Source organism: Equus caballus, chromosome 3 (genome assembly GCF_041296265.1).
Source record: "Equus caballus isolate H_3958 breed thoroughbred chromosome 3, TB-T2T, whole genome shotgun sequence".
Lineage (NCBI taxonomy): Eukaryota > Metazoa > Chordata > Mammalia > Perissodactyla > Equidae > Equus > Equus caballus.
In genome coordinates this window covers 121,214,430-121,233,259 of record NC_091686.1, presented here as the reverse complement: position 1 = coordinate 121,233,259, position 18,830 = coordinate 121,214,430, and the positions used below count along the sequence as shown (strand labels likewise).

Below are 18,830 nucleotides of genomic sequence, written 5' to 3'. Positions count from 1 at the left end.
GTGGAAGAGCCTCAAGCAGGAGTCAGAAGCCCCACGTGTCATTCCCAACCCCCTCCTGACGGCTGAGTGCCAGAGGGCTTAGGCCGTGCGTCAGGACAGAGGCCGCACTGCAACGCGGCGCCCACCCCTCGCCCCTACCATACAGAGAGCAGCGACATGAGCTAGGCAGGACCAGGGGTGAGCCTGTGAGGGGCGAGGCCAGTGGTGGGAGCTGGGAGCAGTGCCAGCTCCTCCTCTCTGCCCCTGGTCTGGGGAGCAGGGGTGCACCACATGGTTCCGAGTCAGAGAGGGAGGGGCTGCAGAGGAAGATGTTCTCTTCCAGGACCCTAGAACGAGCTTGGGCCTCAGAACCACCCCCTGCTGCCAACTGAGAAGCCGCTGACACCTGGCCTCCAGCCTGTGGCTCTTGGTGAAGTTTTAAACAAGAAATATTGAAACGTGATATCCAGCAAGCGGGGGGGCCAGGCCAGTCTGCTTAGGTCAATGCACGCTGTGTGCGCATCCATTCTGGGCTGGGCCTGCGTTGGCCACTGGGGAACACACAGCGTTTCTGTCTGAATCTATAGTTACAACCACCTCCGCCTCCACCTGTATCTGCACCTGCATCCATCTCCGTCTGTACCGTGTCTCTCCCTGTGTCTCCGTCTCCACCTGTATCTGCACCTGCATCCATCTCCGTCTGTACCGTGTCTCTCCCTGTGTCTCCGTCTCCACCTGTATCTGCACCTGCATCCATCTCCGTCTGTACCGTGTCTCTCCCTGTGTCTCCGTCTCCACCTGTATCTGCACCTGCATCCATCTCCGTCTGTACCGCGTCTCTCCCTGTGTCTCCGTCTCCATCTGCTACTGTATCCGTAGGTGTATCTGTATCTGAATCTCCAGTTGTATCTCTCCCTCCAGCCGTGTCTATCTCCACCTCCATCTCTAGCTCCAGCTCCGGTTCCATCTGTGCGTCCGTCTCCATCTCCATCTCCATCTCATCTCCCTGGAGGTGGGGCTAAGGGTCTGCATGGACCAGCTTCAAGTTGAGGTGAATATCAACTGTGTATTTCCAGGAGATACTAAAATTTGTACCCAAAAAACCCCTCTGTTACCTTCTTTCTAAGCACGTAGCCTCACCACTTTCTTTGAGGCCAGGAATTCCAAGGCCATGAATATGGGTGACGTATGTATGTGTGGTTTTTGTCCCTTTGAGTTTGGATTTTCCCTACTCTAAGTAACAATTTTCCTATTTGAGGCTTCTGAAAAGATGACAAAGATATAAACATACATTATACGTAGGTAGCGAGATATATTTATCCATCTCTCTATATATATGGAGAGAGATCTCTCTCTCTATCTACATGTTTTAATTTATTATTATTTCTTGAATCCCCACCGCTCAGATGAGTCTGGGCTCACAAGCAGGGAGCTGTGCCTCTGCTCTAAGTGCCAGGATGCTATTATTGGCAGTGTCTCTCTGCTCGGCTATTTAATTTTAAAACATGAAATCTGGTGGAACTTGTCCAATAAATGCACTGAGAGATAAAGGAGTAGCCAGATTCTTAAAAAAAAATGAAATAGCATTTAAATAGGCCGCACTTCCCATGCATCAACAACACCCTAATGGTTTTATAATATTCTTTTCTCCCCTGATGCCCATGGCAGATGAGATGGATCTCACAGTGAAGTGTGTCAAAGGCGTGCCTCAGTGTGCAAGGCCAGCCTCCCTTTCTCCTCGCACAGCGTTTTTCCAACACAAAGGTCCTATCAGTAAACGGAGAGTCATGAGACCCAGCTTCAGCTTCTATCGGTACCACATGTGGCCATGTGACCCTGGACAGGTCGCTTCCCTTCTCTGCACCTGGAGTGGGCTCCCTGGCCTCAGGGAGTCACAGGCCAGAGGGGAGACAGATCTGAGAGTGGGAGTCATAGGGAGGGATGAGGTGATGGGGGCCAGGACAAAAGAGGGACCTCAAAGCCTGCCTGGGGTGATGGCCACAGACAGACCAATCCAGTCCCCTGCAGCCCCTTCTAGGAAACAGTAGCAGCCATTCTGGCCACACCCTGGAACGTCCCCTCTCCACCTTTTGATGGCCTTCTTTTGCATCCACACAAATTATCCCTCTGAGAACAGAAATCACTGCCCAGCTCAGGGTTCAGAATCATCAGCCCCATGGGGATCACCATGACCACAGCATCCTCTTCGCCACCAGGGAGAAGTCAATCTCAGACAGTGGGCTAGGTACGGTCTGCTGAGCCCCGTGAGGCCTTGCTCTGGCCTCCCAAGAACTCTTTCCCCAGTAAGCCCGTCTGGTTCGCCTCACATGTGCCTTGTCTCGATGGACACATAGACCTCGAGAGCCAGAGACAGCCTAGACGCCATTTCTGCACTTCCAATGGCCACCTGTGAACTGGGAGGATGTCAACCCCAGCCACCCCAGGCTGCCTCGTGAGGGACGGAGCAAGGACACACGAAGTACCCTGGGCCCGCGTCCATCTTGCATCCACAGATGAGGTGTACAATTCCAGGCTCCTTGGACCCCGTGCTCACGCTGCAGTCCACGCCTCCTCCCTGGGAGGTCAGGGGCGACGGCTCTTCCGATGTAATCACAGTGGAGATTAAGATAATCACTCACCCTGCTGTCAGGGGAGTAGCTAATCTGAGAAACTTAGTTGTACCTTAGTGGGGGAGGATCTCCCTGGTCGAGACGTGCTCTAAAAAGAGAGAGAGGAAGAAGGGAAACTCGCCCCCAGATTCCTTCCGTCTCGAGGCACAGAGCTGCAATGAGACCAACCGAGAGTCGGGGAAGGAAGGTCTTCATGCCCTTTCCAGATGGCGACACTGGGCACAGAGGAGTCTCCCGCCTCGCCTGGGTCCAAATGGGCCTCTCGGGCTCCGAGGACAGTGCACAAGCCATGGCCACACGAGGCTCATTTTTGGTCCCAACCACTCCTGCCTTTGCCCAAAAGCCCGCTCATCACACAACACCCAAGTCCCACCCCAGGCTCCACGTCCTGCAGCACATGGGGCGACAACTCAAGGGAACCGTGCTCTCGCGAACGACCAACACCATCCCCACCGACGCGTCCCTGCTTATGCCTTTCCCTCCAAGAAAGACAAAAATACCAAGAAGATCAGCTGCAACTGAGCAACCAGGACGAGAACGGAGCCAGGCTGTAGCTGCAGGGCTGGGGTCTGCGAGGGGCACCCGGGGCCGGGGCCGGGTTGGGGAGTGGGCAGACCCTGCAGGAGAAGCCACACAGGGTGTAGATGACACCTGCGGAGACAGACGCCTGATGCAGGGGTGGGAGGAGGGCAGTCCCCCTATGGGCACCGACCTCAGCACCCCTGAGAAAGATGCGGTGACTTTCCCAGTATTCGCACGAGGAGACGAGGGTCCCAAGAGCTGACCTGACGCAAAGCTCCCGGGCAGGTCAGGCGCAGGTCAGACGTGGGCAGGGCCTGCGGGAGTTTAGACAGAGTTCCCTGGAAGACCAAAGCCCCCAGCTAACCGCTGGAGTCAGGCCTGAGGGACCCTGAGGGTTTGTCCTGGGTTTCATTCTGCCCAGGCTGCCACAGGGTGGACGCCGAGCATTGAGGCTGGAGGCACTTTGGCGCCTCCAACTGAAGCCCTTGGTGGCCCACGGCTGGCTCCCCACCCATCCTAGGCTGCCTCCTGCATGTTCCTGTGCCCGTGGAAGCCCACGGGTGGTCCACGGGAGGACACGGGGGCCTCCCACCCCTGCCCTCACCGGGGACCCCCTCCCTCCACCTCCACCACTGTCCTCCAGCTGCCAGGTCTTCCCTGCGTCACCAGGACACACCGAGGACCCCAGCTCAGCCCAGAAGTCCCTCCCCAGGCCTTGGAGAGACTCCATGGGAAAGTCAGCTCGTCTCTGTCACAAGCTCGGTGTTCCCTCAGCACCACCTGTACCTTCTGTTTCCATTTCTTTACTTGAACACAGCCTGTCTCCCCGAGTCTGAGGCTGGGACCCCAGAAGCAGACGAGGACTCGAGTGTGGGAAGCTTCTTTGGGAGGCGATCCCAGGAGGCGCCCGCAGAGGAGCAGGAAGCAGGGACACGGGAAGGGTATGTCCCAGCTGCGGGCAGAGCGGCTCAGGCCTGCGGGGCCTTGGGAAGACGGCACACAGCACGCCCGGGAGCTAGCAGGCTGGGTGTGCCCCCAGGTCCCGTCCACTTGGGTGGGGGGCTTCCCCAGGACGACCTCTGGCACCTCTCCCGCCCCACCTGCAGGCTGAGCAGAGCCCTCAGGAGGCGAAGGAGCCCAAGGTGAGGACAGGGGGAGTGGTGCACGCTGGGGTAGGGGGTGACGGGGGACTATGGGGAGGAAGTACTAGTGGCTGGAATGAAAGCACCAAGAGGTCAGGGGTCATGTCCATCTTGTCCCGCCCAGGGCCCCGCACAGTGCTTGGCACACCCTGGACATTCAGGACTATTTGCCTAATGAACAAGTGATTGAGTAACATGACCTGAAAACCAGGATCACACCAAGCACTGGCGGCTAGCTCCCCTCTCACCCTAGGCTGCCCCCTGCACCTCCCTGTCTGTGCCTGCATGCTGCCCCTGCACGGCCCTGTCTGTACCTGTGTGCTGCCCCTGCACCTCCCTGCCTGCCCCTGTGTGTTGCCCCCTGCATGGCCACTGCCCACGTGTGTGCTTACCTGTGCGGCTGGGGCCTCTCCGTCCTCTGTCAGCCTCGCTGCACCCTGACCCGGCCAGCAGAGATTTAATTACCCTCTGTGTTTTCTTCCCAACGTTCAAAGGGAAGAGAAGGCAGACGGGGGACAGTTCAGGGGAGGGTCTCTCGGGGGGCTTCTTAGTGGGGTTTGTGAAAGAAGGGAGGGTGACAAAGCCCCCCGCGTCTGTGTTCCCATCTTGGAGAACAGCCCCCAGCCCCCCCAGCCTGTCCCCCGCCCCTGTCCCCTAACCCCAGCGGGCCAGGTCCCCATTCTGCCTGCCGCATGCCCCTTATCTCTCCCGTTCTGCCTGCCCGGAGCCCCCACTCCTGCCCAGACTCCCCCGAGGGCTGGCCTCCTAGCCGTGCCCCCTGCAGTCGCAGCCCTGGAGCCTCCCCTGCCTGCAGCCCCCAGCGTGTCCGGGGGAGCCAGTCTGCCTGTGTCCTGCCCTGCTCAAGCGCCCTCCACGGCTCCTCATGGCCCCGGGCACACCTCCCCACCGAGCCACCGGAGCCTGCGGGGTCCCACTCTCCCCTATCTGCCCCCACAGTGCACACTGCAGACAGGCGGCTCCTGGAGCCACACGTGCATACACACTCATGCACACATGCTCACACTCACACATCTGCATGCACACATTCGTGCACAGTCACACTTGCACACTCGCCCTGTGCCTCATCCCTGCTCTGTCCCTGTTCTGCTGCCCCCTCTCCTGACAGCACCTGTCCTATCCTTGCCTGTATCCTTTCCTCAGCCTGCGGGACCCCGGCCAGGGAGCTGTCCCCCAGGAAGCCACTCCCAGCCCAGCTGCACACGCCGCCTGCTCGCTCGGGGTGGACAGGCCTCCGCTTCCCGTTCCCCGGGCACTTGTCCCTTCACAGGAACATGCTGCCTTCCAAGGCCCCACCCAAGCGAGGACCAGCGTGCGATCACGTCTGCATTCGAGCTCCTGGCAGGCGCTCTGTGCTGAACAAGGCCTGCGCTGTCTGGCACATGCCGTGTCCACGTTATTTCACTTCCTCTGTGCAAAGACCTCAGGGGTCAGTGGGCAGGTGGCGCATGCACATGGCCAGTCACCTGCCCACTCCAGCCAAGTCTTGTGGCCACCCCCAGATGGGGGCAGGCTCTTCTATGCGGCTCTGCCCGTGCCTTGAACACCCCTTCCGGAACAGGGAAGGAGCGGGATCTCCACCCTTTGGCTCCCAGGGTCATCAGGAAGCAGAACGCAGTGTGTCCCCAGCGCCGGTTTACAGAGGCCAGCAGTGGACAGAGCACCTGCGCCTCCCCCTCGCCTGTGACCCGGGGTCGTGACGCCCACATGACACATCAGTCAAGGTGGGGGCCTGGGTCACCGAGTCACGGAGAATCGCCACATCTCACCTCTGTCATTATGTCAGCTCAGGCGTGGGAAAGCTGACAGGGAGCCCCAATCTTCCCTTCCAGGACTCCACGCATGTCCCCACCCCCAGGGAAGTGCAGCCATTTGAAATGGGGCTGCACTGATGATGCCGCGCAGAGGGGCCCCGAAAGCAGGGCTGGGTCAAACGGCAGGAGATGAACCATCGCAGAAAATCATCTCTTAAAACTGTCCCAGCTGTGTACAGTTATCCGCCTTTTTCACAAAGTTCCTGGTGGCCCTCTGGCTTCGGTATTTCACGGCAATAAACTTTCTGGAAAGAGGATGGCATGGGGTCGGGACCTGGCTCTCCCACTAGGCCGTGCGTGACCTGGGGCCCCCTGACCCTGCCCCTGGTCCTCAGTTCCCCACCTGTGCAGTGGGGTCATGAGAGCACCTGCACTGGGGCCATGCAAGGAGGAAATGTGTCAGTTGCCCGCTGAGGGCCCGCACAGAGCGAGCGCACACACACGGCGGGGACAAGGAGTACAGCTGATGGAGAAATCTGAGTTGTGGGGTTCTTCGGAGGTGACCGCGTGATTTTCACGACCCTTGGCTGGGACCCAGCCTGGCGATGAGTCTCACAGGGTCAGTCTTTACTCCTGGCAGGAAGGATAGCAGGACAGCCGGCCCTCGACTTGGCTTGCACCAGGGCTGGCATCGGGGGGAGCTCTCCTTGTGCAGCCGCACAGCCTAGCTCCTCTCAGGGGCTCTGGCCTTTCCAAGTGTGGCCCACGGAGAATGAGTCCCGTTATAAACTGAGAAAACGCCCTTTCTCCCCGCGGCTCGGCCTTCCTCTTTATTTTTATCATGCTGGCTTGTAAGAAAGCGAACCCCCTGAAAATGGTTTTCCCTCAACTGATTACTTGACAACCAAAATTAAGTTGCTAATTTTATAGCCTGCGTGCAAAGTGCCACTGGCTCGCCCCCCGAGTGGAGGTCAGGGAAGGGGTGGGCGGGATCCAGCAGCTTTCCAGAAAGTTCTAATTCCTGGGTGCCGGGTGTGGTGGGAAGCACCTGGGCCTTAGAGTCAGACCCAAGGTGGGAATCCTTGCCCCCTGCAACGGGGCAAGTGTCTCCTTCTCGGGTCTGCTGGTCTTGTATCTGAGCAACAGAAAGGGGAGGATGCTCTTCGCAAGCTTCCTGGGAGGGTTTTGTGACTGAGGATGCAGAGATGGGCAGCCAGGCTGGCACGAAGAGGGCCCTGTTCTTCTGCCTCCTCCCTCCCTGCTTGCAACGGACTTCTTAAGGCACAAGAAGAACCTTCCGGAACATTCTCCAGAAAGCTCCAAATTCCCTCCCCCACGCACTCTCCTCTGTGAGACTTCAGAGCTGACGTGCTCTTCTCAAGTCCCTCCGAGTCTGGCGCACTCCCTCTGTGGCCAGGCCTCACCCCCTGTCCCTTTCCAACACTTCGGTCTGCCAGGCCGGGGCAGGTGGCCAGGACACAGGAAAAGGATAGACGTGGGCCTGCCTTCCAGGAGCTTCTCAGTCCTGTGGGGATGGTGACAACCAGTGGGGGTGCCCTGAAAGTCGCAAAGCCCTGAGCTGCAAGGGGCATGGACCCAACCCCCTTCGCTGGCCGGGGTTCCTCTCTCCTGCCTCAAGTCCCATCTTCTTTCGAGGTCAGCTCAAGGTCACCCTCCCCAGCAGCCCTCTCCTGGTGACGGACCTCTCGTTAATTTAGGCCCCGGCCCTTCTCGTCCCAGCCAAGCAGTAGTTACACCATCCACAGTGCCCTGCAATGTTCTCAGCTCCCTCACACACCCACACACTCCCCTCCCGCCACTGCCATCCACCTGGGCTCCAAGGTTCTCAAGAACTAGGCCCGGCCTCATGCCTCACCACCAGCCCCAACCAGGTCCTCCTGGAGAGCTTATGCTCAGTGCTCAGCATGGCTCCTGGCCAGTAGGAGGCCTGCGTGAACAAACGAAGGAACAGGCTAATGAATGAATGAGTGAGCGGATGGATGGATGAACGAATGAGTGAGTGGATGAGGAGATGAACAATGAACCTGATACCCTGAAGACCTGGCCGGCTGGGCCCCACATGCCTACCAGAGGCCATGCCACGCTGTGGCCAGGACTGCAGCTCTCCACTCCAACCCAATCCCACGTCTAACCAGCTGGGTAGCCCTCACAAGTCACTTAGCCCCTCTGCGCCTCAGTTTCCTCGTCTGCAAAATGTAGAGAATACAAGATAATAAGATAACCTGCTTCAAAGGGCTTCTCTGTGAGTATTCAATGAAATAACACACATGAAAGAATTAGCACAGGGTGAGTGCTTAGTAAAGGGAGACTGCTAGGACAATGCTGCTGCTGCTGCTGCTGCTGCTGATGATGATGGTGATGGTGGTGATGATGATGGTGATGATGATTATGGTGATGGTGGTGATGGTAACGGTGATAATGGTGATGGTGATGATGGTAGTGATGATGACGATGGCAACGGTAGTGACAGTGATGGTGATGGTGGTGCTGGCGCTGGTGATGGTGATAATGATTATGTGATCATGATGATGGTAGTGGTGATGACGGTGATGGTGATGGTGGTGATGGTGATGACGGTGATGGTGATGATGGTGATGGTAATGACGGTGATGGTGATGATGATGATGGTAGTGGTGATGATGGTGATGGTGATGATGGTGATGGTAATGACGGTGATGGTGATGATGATGATGGTAGTGGTGATGATGGTGATGGTGATGATGGTGATGGTGATGATGATGATGATGGTGATGATGGTGGTGATGGTGATGGTGGTGATGGTGGTGATGGTGATGGTAGTGGTGATGGTGATGATGATGATGATGGCGATGATGGTGGTGATTGTGATGGTGATGATGGTGATGATGGTGGTGATGGTGATGATGATGATGATGGTGATGATGGTGATGATGGTGGTGATTGTGATGGTGATGGTGGTGATGGTGATGGCGGTGATGGTGATGATGGTGATGATGGTGGTGATGGTGATGGTGGTGATGGTGATGGTAGTGGTGATGGTGATGATGATGATGATGGTGATGATGGTGGTGATGGCGATGGTGATGATGATGATGGTGGTGATGATGGTGATGACGGTGATGGTGATGGTGGTGATGGTGATGACGGTGATGGTGATGATGGTGATGGTGATGATGGTGATGGTAATGACGGTGATGGTGATGATGATGATGGTAGTGGTGATGATGGTGATGGTGATGGTGGTGATGGTGATGATGATGATGATGGTGATGATTGTGATGGTGATGATGGTGATGATGGTGGTGATGGTGATGGCGGTGATGGTGATGATGGTGATGATGGTGGTGATGGTGATGGTGGTGATGGTGGTGATGGTGATGGTAGTGGTGATGATGATGGTGGTGATGATGGTGATGACGGTGATGGTGATGGTGGTGATGGTGATGACGGTGATGGTGATGATGGTGATGATGGTGGTGATGGTGATGGTGGTGATGGTGATGGTAGTGGTGATGGTGATGATGATGATGATGGTGATGATGGTGGTGATGGTGATGATGATGATGGTGGTGATGATGGTGATGATGGTGATGATGATGATGATGGTGATGATGGTGGTGATTGTGATGGTGATGATGGTGATGATGGTGGTGATGGTGATGGCGGTGATGGTGATGATGATGATGATGGTGATGATGGTGATGATGGTGGTGATGGTGATGGTAGTGGTGATGGTGATGATGATGATGATGGTGATGATGGTGATGATGGTGGTGATGGTGATGGCGGTGATGGTGATGATGATGATGATGGTGATGATGGTGATGATGGTGGTGATGGTGATGGTAGTGGTGATGGTGGTGATGATGATGATGGTGATGATGGTGGTGATTGTGATGGTGATGATGGTGATGATGGTGGTGATGGTGATGGCGGTAATGATGGTGATGGTAATGGTGATGGTGATGATGGTGATGGTGATGATGGCGGCGGTAGTGGTTTTGACAATGGTGATGACCGTCATGGTGATGACGGTGCTCGTTGGATGTGTTGGGGATGGTAAAGGGAGCCACAGCTACAGAGGACCTGTTATGTGCCAGCTGCTACGCCAGCTGTTTTACAATCAAAGTTCTGAATCCGTCATGCCCTGATTTTCTGGGTGACCCCGGGTAAAGCACCTGAGCTCTCTGGGTCTCAGTGTCTCCCCCAGCACGTGGGGCAATGTCCCTTGGTGTGGAACTCCTTCACAGGGTTGTCGTGCGGCTCAGATGGAATAAGGAAACTGAGAGCAACGAGCTCACGTTTCCCACATATCAGGACTGCAGAGATGAGAGGCCATGTGGTTTGAGGCTGCTCCCCTCCCTCCCATGCCTCAGTTTCCCTGTCTGCACAATGAGGTGGCTGATGTCTGTGGTCTAGCAGACCCGCCCAGCTATGAGACCCTGTGAGCTGATGGGCCTCGGGACAGCCACTTACTTCCATGATGAACAGCGAGCACTCGGGCTTGGGGTGGGCGAGGAGGGAACTGTCCTTCGTGCTGGGAACAACACTTGACCCCACAACAAGGCTCTGGGCGAGGACCGCTGTTCCCACTTGACGGCTGAGGAAATCGAGGCCCAGAGGAAGTGGGAGGGCTGCCAAGGGACGGCAGCTGGTCGGGGCAGAGACACGCACCCAGGTCTGCCTCGGCTCCGTGGATTAAGCGGGACGTTTGAAAGGCAGCCTGGATGCTGCCCTGCAGGGCCCCGTGCTGGCTACCACGGCTCCCGGCCCACGGCGTCCTCCCGACTTCCACGAGCATGTGTTTCTCATTTTCTGCTTTTGTTGGCTCAAGCCTGCAGGGTTCGCCCCGTGCGATCGTGTGTGATTCATGAGATGGGAGCTTCCCAAACCGCTGTGGACTGGCCGCAAGGCCCGGCGCCTGGGGCGTGGGCTCCGAGCTCTCTCCACTCCAAGCACAGCCAGGGCAGGCTCCACTGTTTTGTTTGTTTTGGATGTGGAGTTACTGCGTTTGCTGGTCGACTGCACTCAGAAGTCCTCGAGGGAAGGCCATTTCGCATCATTAACGGCCGGACCTGAGCAAGCAGCCTGGGGTCCCAGGACCAGCACCATGCTCGAGCCAGGCTGACTGTGATTTGAATCCTAGTTCTGCCATTAGACAGCTGTGTGACCTTGGGCAAGTCACTCACCCTCTCTGAGCCTCGAGTTCCCCGCTGTACAATGGGGACTCCATCACAGCCTTATGAGATTTCTTGGAGGCTGAAGGGAGGTGGCACCCTTTAGGGCTTGGTGTGGCCTAGGTTCACAGCCACAAAAGTGCCCTTCTCCAACTCCTCAAGGGGCTGTCGCCAAGGGTAAAACGTGATCACATCGGCACGGTGCTTGGCACAGACAAGGTGCTCAGTGAACGGTATTGCCAGCAGCATCCACCGTCCTGCAGAAGCCGGCGTTTCCTTCATTGGCCCTGGAAGTGGGAGCCCCCTGCAGGATGGGTGCACCATGTGGTCACCAGGTGTCCCCCACTTTCCAGCCCACGGGACGCGTCCACACACACCAGCTCCCCTATGAGGAAGGCAGGGCCGTCGGGATTAATCCTGCTCTACAGATGAAGATCCTGAGGTTCAGAGGGGCAGGGACTTGCCCAGGCCCCCGGGTGCTCAGGGCTTAGGCTCTGAGCCCGGCCGTCCAGGGCCGGTGAGCACATCCCCGGGGAAAGCTGGAGCAGGGGAGGGCACCGGGGGAGGAAGGGGTCGCTGGAGGGGACAGCCTCAGAGCAAGCTGGAGGGGCCACAGCGCAACAGACCTGCCCCACCCGCCACGCCTGCCCCGCTGGGAAGCCGGTCACAGGGGGCGGCGCCAACATGGAACCCCCTCCCCAGGCCTCCGCTGACTGCCAGCCCCACCCCCGACTTGGGGGAGATCATCTTTAAAAGACACGAGTATGGGGGCAGTGAGTTTGCGTGTGAAGAGGAGAAGAGGTAACACCGACCGAGCCCAAAGCATGTGCTGGGCGTCCCCCACGGGGCACTCAGACACCCCTGTGAGCAAGATGCCACTGCCCCGCTTTGCAGGGGATGAAACTGAGTCCCACAAAAGCACGCAGACTGGTGCGGGGCCCCACAGCTGGAAGCAGGTGGGCGAGGATTCGAACCCAGCCCTGCTCGCTCCCACGTCCCTGCTTTCTGCTGCGTCCCCCTTTAGTCCAAGCAGATCCCAAGACCTGAATTCAGAGCCTGAAGTGACGCAGCTCCCAGGGGAGACAGAGTTCTGGCAGGTTCCGCCTTGCCCAGCATCTCGTGAGGGCAAGGAAGGTCACGGTGCTGAGGCGGGAGTTACGTCCAAGAGCCCACGCAGGGCCTCCAAGCCGCTTCCATTTCAAGGCGGGCGGGCCGGCTCTGGCTCTTCCTTCATTTCCTCCTCGCCACAACCAGCCCAGCCCGAGGGACCAGGAGAAAACAGCACTGTTCACAACTGCTCTCCTGGGCGCAGAGGGGCGAGCCAGGCCTGGGCATGCGGTCTGCGATCCCCAGACACTCGCATGCGGCAGCCCAGCTCCACTCCCGAGTGAGACGGTCCTCACCAGAGCCACCACCTGCCACCTGGACCTTGGACGTCCAGCCTCCAAACTGTAGAGATAATGTCTGCGGTTTAAGATCCCCGTCTGTGGGGTTTTGTCATGGAGACCCGAGAGACTAAGCCCCTCGGCAGGGGGTCGCCTACAGGAGTGAAGAATGGAAACCAGCCCGGCATCAGGCACGGGGGGCAGCAGAGCCCATGGTGGCAGTGTGGATCAGCCTCAGCGGGCAGAGTACGGAAAGTCTGTCATCACACGGGAAGAAGCAGGATACAAAACTGCATTTGGAATAAGATCTCAACTGTGGAAACACACTCATGCACACATGTCTGTCAATGCGTGCGTGTGTACATATGTGTGCATGTAGACACAGGTACATGCATGTTGCGTTTGAGGGTATTGGATGTAAACAGTCGATGTTAACTGAAAGAGCTTATGTCCAGCGGCAATTCACTTGTCTTTACTGGTCTTTGGGGGGTATTATATAAATTTCATACAACGGACATGTATTACTAGTAAAATCATAAAAAGGAATTTTTTTAAAGAACACAGCGGCTGGACTCACCACTAAGCCTGGGAACAACAGTAATCGCAGTGACCCCTGATTAAGGCGCAGGGAACGCACAGCCAGAACCACTCGCTGCTGTCGCCACCAGGGCTTAACTGAGAGGAGGAGGCGCAGAGAAGCAGACGGTGAGGAGCATGGGGTCAGGGCCGGGGAGCTGAGCCCCACCGAGGTGCTCTGAGCTCCTGCAATGGGCGGGTCTATCCCATCCGTGAGGCTATGGGAAGCCGGTAGTATTCGCACGCGGTCTCCCACATGCGGGGGATCCCCAGACAGCGGGAAGGGCAGAGGCCGAGGATGAGGCCTGTGCTCCAGCACGGGTGAAGAGGAGGGAATTTGAATGGCTCGATTCTCACGTTTTCCTGTGCAACTGAGATTACAGCCCACGAGGTGTGGGTGCTGGAGGTGAGTCTCAGGGTAGCCCGGACAAGGGCCGTGGCTCCAGGTTCAAGGCCACGCTCCGCCTCCCCAGCGGGAATCCTGGGCAAGTCACTGCTTTTCCAGGGCCACCTCCTCCCCTGTAAGATGGGGTGGCTCGGCCCACAGCTGAAGGTCCTTCTGATGACTGAGGAGAGCGGGCAAATGTCACAGAGAGCCTGGGGAGCAGAACTCAGTCTATGCTCAAGAGATGAGGCTCCTGCAGCTTCTCGATGTCAGGCCCCTTGGTTCAGGGGGCGGTCACGAGGGGCCCCTGTGCACACATGTGGAGGGTGACTCACCCCCCCACACACACCTGAGGGCCGTGGGGCTTTGTGCCCTCCGAGCTGGACCTTGGGGAGGCAGGAGACAGAGAGCACCCAACAGAGAGCACCCTCGGCCCCTTCCCTTCAGGGTCTGCAGTGGGTTGAATCGTGACCTTCCAAGATACGTCCGCATCCGAACCCCGGGAACCTGCGAAGGCAACCCTATTGGAAAAAGGCCTTTGCAGACGTAAGCAAGTGAGGATCTCAAAGTGAGATCATCCTGGATTATCTGAGTGGGCCTTCAATCCAACGGCAGGTGTCCTTATGAGAGACAGAAGGGGAGACCAGACACAGACACACAGGGAGAGGACACGTGAAGACAGAGGCAGACTGAGGCCTATGTGGCCACAAGCCCAGGGACGCCTGGAGCCCCCAGAAGCAGGAAGAAGCAAGGACGGACCCTCCCCTGGAGCCTCTGGGGGGAACCTGGCCCCACCCACTCCCCGATTTCAGACTTCTGGGCTCCACGCTCCGAGAGAAGAAATCTGCTGTTTTAAGTGCCCAGTTTGCAGTAACTTGTCACGCCGGCCCCAGGACATTGACACAGGGCTCAAAGTTGTCAGGAGGTTCTCGGCTAGGCCAGGAGGAGACAGTTCTGTCTCAGGTCCCCTGGCGGGTGTGGGCATCAAGGGCCCTGAATGGGACCTCCTTGTGGGAAAGGGGACTCCAGCCTGGTGACCCTGCCCGGGGTCAGGGGTCTGGGAGGAGGAGGCGAAGTCCAGCCTAGTGTGCAGCTGAGGCTGGAAGACCCTCTGCACCCAGCTGTCGGAGCCTCGCTGGCCAAAGGGCAGCCTGCAGGACAGGCATGGGCCAGTGAGAGCAGGGTGGCTAGGTGGACTGGCCACCGGGCCGGGCTCCTTCCCACCGAAGGGGAGAACATTTGACAAAGCCCCAGGAAAGCTGGAGTTGCCGCTCTTATGGGTATGAGGAGCTCCAACAATTCGTGGGAAATTAAGAGAGGTTTTTCCCCGTGGATGGGGTCCAGGCCATGAGGAGGGTGAAGTGACAGTAGTCGCAGTGCCTGGCACCCAGCTCTCTCTCTCTGATGGGGGCCACGCTGGTGGGGGTGACAGTGATGCAGGCAGTGGTGACATGGCTAGGGGCCAGCTGGGCCCTCGCTGACTCCCTTTGTTTAAGGAATTCGCCTGGGGCAAGCTGCAAAGAGGAACTCTGGGACCGCAAACCCAGGGCCTGCGAAGCCGTCCTGAGAGGCTCTGAGCCACCCCCTCCTCTGTCCATCCTGGTTCCCGGCCTTCAACCCGGCACCCTCCCCCATGCATCCCTTCCTCCCTCCTCTGGGTCCAACGTTGTCCGGCTGCCCCTGAGCCCAGGGTAGGCTCCCTTCTAGATGCTTCTTCTGTCTCCCTCAGTCTCACAAGCTGGCCTGTGGAAGCTGTCCTTCCAGGGGTAGCCAGCCCTGGGTGCCCACCTGTGCCTCAGCTCCTGCCCTCTGCTGGGTTCACACCATGGCCCCGTGGCCTCGGTTTCTCATCTGGTGTTTTCCACCATGAGGAAAAATACCGAGAGAGCATGCTGGAAGAGGGTGCTGCCCAGGGGCTCGCGAGCCAGACAGGGGGCCTCGGGCAGGTGAGAGGCCGCAGAGCCAGCCTGCTGTGGGCAGAGTGACCTCAGAAGGGCCAAAGCAGGACCCTGGATGACGGAGAAGCCAAGCGGCAGCTTCTAGGGGCCCCGGCTGGGGTGTCCCAGGTCCTCTGCCTGGAGCCTGTCCTGCCCAAAGCAGCCATGCTCCCGATACCCTGAGTCCGTGGGGCAGCAGGACACAGCTGTCCATGGTGACAAAAGGGTGTGCCAATCTCATCTGGAGACCACGGGCCACAGGCAGCCTCAGGAGGGCCGGGAGGCACTATGAAGGAAACAGTGGGACTGTGCACAGGTTTCTGGGGGACTCTCAGAGGGGCCCATGTGCGCAGAAAGGTCAGACCTGGGGATCAGAATCCTTCATCGCTCATTCACTCATTCATTCAACAAACACCCCTTGAGCACCAACTTTGAGTCCCTGCGGGAACCAGCCAGCCAGATCCTGACACTCGGGGAGGGGAGGATCCCCTTCCAGCAGGAGCGCCAGGCAACACACACACACACACACACACACACACAGACGCAAACAGAGGGGTGAGAAAGGAAGAGGGGACGGCCAGAGGGACAGGGTCTAACGCTGAGAAGGTGGCTCTCGGGGTGACAGTTAGCCTGCGGCACCCCTTCCAGCTCAGGACTCTCTCACTGAAGGCTAGGCTCATGTTGTTTTTCCCCCTTAAATAAGGTCAGCGTGGAGGAGGGAAAAGGAGACGAAGCCCCACAGGGAAGGGAGCGTGCAGGACTAAGCCCGGCGATTTCCACGTCAGCGGCAGCTCTCCAGCCAAAGCCTTCTATGTCCTCAGGGGCCCGGGCTTTCTGCTCCACAAATCTTGCTGACCCATGGCTTCCCCCGAGACAGCAGCCCTACCCCCGGCACAACAGCCCTAATCCTGCCCAGCTGCCACCTCGGCTCCATTAGGAAGAGAATTCATAAATAGGAGGAAGATAAACTCAGCAAGGGTCACTTTGGTCCCCCGACTCCAGAAACGTGGCGTGAGCCGGAGGATAGACACAGCGGCCCTGCATCGGGAGGATGGAGACGTAATTCCCAACACACTAAATCTATCCCCTCGGAAAATGCATTCCAGGCAGCAGCGGGCTGCGGGCGGCCTGGGTTCCCGGGCCTCTGGGGAGGATAACTTCAGGATGCCCCTCATCACGTGCTGGTTTTCACAGCACTGTGTTCTCTAGGAAACGCCAGGAAAGCAAAGAAAGGTAAAAGCATTTAGATGCTTGAAAAAATAAGTTGGAAAATAACATTTGGAGATACGGAGGAGCCTGGGTTTTGAGTTCCAGATCTTCTACTTCCTAAGTCGGCACAACTTCAACCGTTTTGGCTTCAGTTTCCCAAAAAAAGTCTGGGGACCAGGTAACGCTCACCGGGGGTGCTGTGAGCCCCTAAGAGAGAAGCTGTGAGGGCCAGCGCTGGCCTGGGCCTGGCGCACGGTGACTGCTCCATACATGTGGCTTTCCCACTCTCCTCCGCGTCAGCCCCACCTCCTATAAACAAAAGGTCCAACTTAGATTATCTCAAAGTCCCCAAATTCTAAGAACCCAGGTGGAAAAAATTCTGCTGAGGCTTGATCTCAAAAGTTATTTTCATATTTACCTTAGTTGAAAACGTTACCGAAAATTTCTTAGTTCTCATTCACTGGCTTATTTAAAAAAGAAAAAAGTATATATATCTACATCAGAGACCTACTATATGCGGGGTGCTTTGCAACCCTATTTCGGTGGACCCTTCTAAGGCTGTTGAGAGGCAGCAGGGCAGCTCAGGTAATTTCAAGGAGCACAAGAGGCCCTAAGAAGTCAGCAGGCTGCCCTGAGGCCACAGGGCAAATTAGTGGGGGGCCGAGATGGGCCATCCTGACTCGAGTCCCCGGGCTGTATTTGCCGCTGGGACAGCACACTGTAAGGACTGCGACAGAAAACAGAGACAAACCTGCGGGGCACTGGGAGTGCTGTCCCCTGTGTTGGGGCTTTGACAGAATATCTCATTTCACACCCTCCACGCGCGAGAGGGGCCTAGGCACCCGTCCCCGTGTCCCACGGACAGGAAGCTGAGGCTCAGAGCTCTTACGGACCATGCCCAAGTACCACTGAGACACAAGCAATCTTCTCCGTTCCCCTCCTGCGGCTCCAGCTGAGTGAGCACAAGCTACAGGACCCCGCCCATCTGGCCACAGCCGGCTGGGCCAGGCACAGACACTGACCGTGGGTGAGTCCATTGGATTCTCCCTCCTAGGAATTCGGAGTTAGGTCTGGAGAAGGTGGCTGAGCGGGTCGCTGGACTAGACCGTGATACGGACTCACGGTCCCAGGCTGCCAGGTTGATGCACGTCCATGGGGCAGGCATTCAGCCTGGCTGCGGGGGCTGCAGGAGAAGAGAGAATTCCCCAAAGGGAAGCAGAGAGGAGCAGCCTTTGATGAGGGAGAGAGAGAAGGAGAGAGAATGGACAGGTCCAACCCAGCTCCGTGCTTCCTGACGCTCGCCCACCACCGCCTTCTGCTCTCGGGTTCGGGAGGAGTCTGACTTCCCACAATGGATCTCGCTCTGCTGAAGTCAACTGGAGTCAGCGTCTGGGTGGCAGCCCGCAGAGCCCTAACCAGGACTCGACGGCAGCTCCAGGACTCAAACCGGCTCTTTCTGCTCCCAGACGCCCACAGCGGAGCTCTGCTACAGGAGGGAGAGAGGGGGACTGGGAGGGCAGGACCTCAGGGTAGGCGGTGGGTCTGCTTCCTCCCGTCCCTGGTCCTCTTGCCGGGTTACCTGATTTCACACCTGCTAAGTGGCAAGTCCGTGCTGTTATGAGCCCATCGTCATGGGGTCCCTCCTGTGGCCCCCGTGACTGGCTGGCAGCACCCACTCACCCAGGACGAGCAAGAGCCCTCTGAGGCTCCTCCTCCTTCAATCCCCAGGGCTGAGATCAGCAAACCCAGAAGACCCTCACGCCTTCCACTCCTCTGCCCCGGCCTCAGAGCTTGTCACCAGGTCACAGCTGCTGCCTCCTCCCTAGGCCCCAGCCACCCACGTCCTCTCACCCCGCCACTCTCGGGGGGCCCACCTGACCATTCCTGTCCCTCCCCAGCTTGCATACTTCCCACCACACCTCAGGATCAACTCCACCTCCCTAGACTGGAATGCAGGCCTCTCCTAACACGACCTCAATCTTCCTTCCAGGCCTCACCGCCTACGGCCAGCACCACCACACCCGGACAACAGGCCAACAGCCTTACCAAACACCGGCCCTTCACTTCCAGCCTCCACGCCCCTGATGAAATCGCTCTCTCAGCTGCCGAGCCGCAC

The 18,830-nt window shown here is 57.8% G+C and overlaps 1 protein-coding gene and 1 long non-coding RNA gene across 3 annotated transcripts in view; both read right to left on the bottom strand.

Moving 5' to 3' along the window:
* SORCS2 (sortilin related VPS10 domain containing receptor 2) overlaps window positions 1-18,830 on the bottom strand; it is a 485,475-nt gene that overhangs the window by 209,947 nt on the left and 256,698 nt on the right. The window lies entirely within an intron of this gene.
* On the bottom strand, window positions 13,058-18,549 carry LOC106783006 (uncharacterized). Its single transcript, XR_001380456.3, has 3 exons — window positions 18,395-18,549; window positions 17,737-17,897; window positions 13,058-17,023 (listed from the first exon to the last, which is right to left on the bottom strand). It is a non-coding gene; the product is annotated as an uncharacterized lncRNA (long non-coding RNA).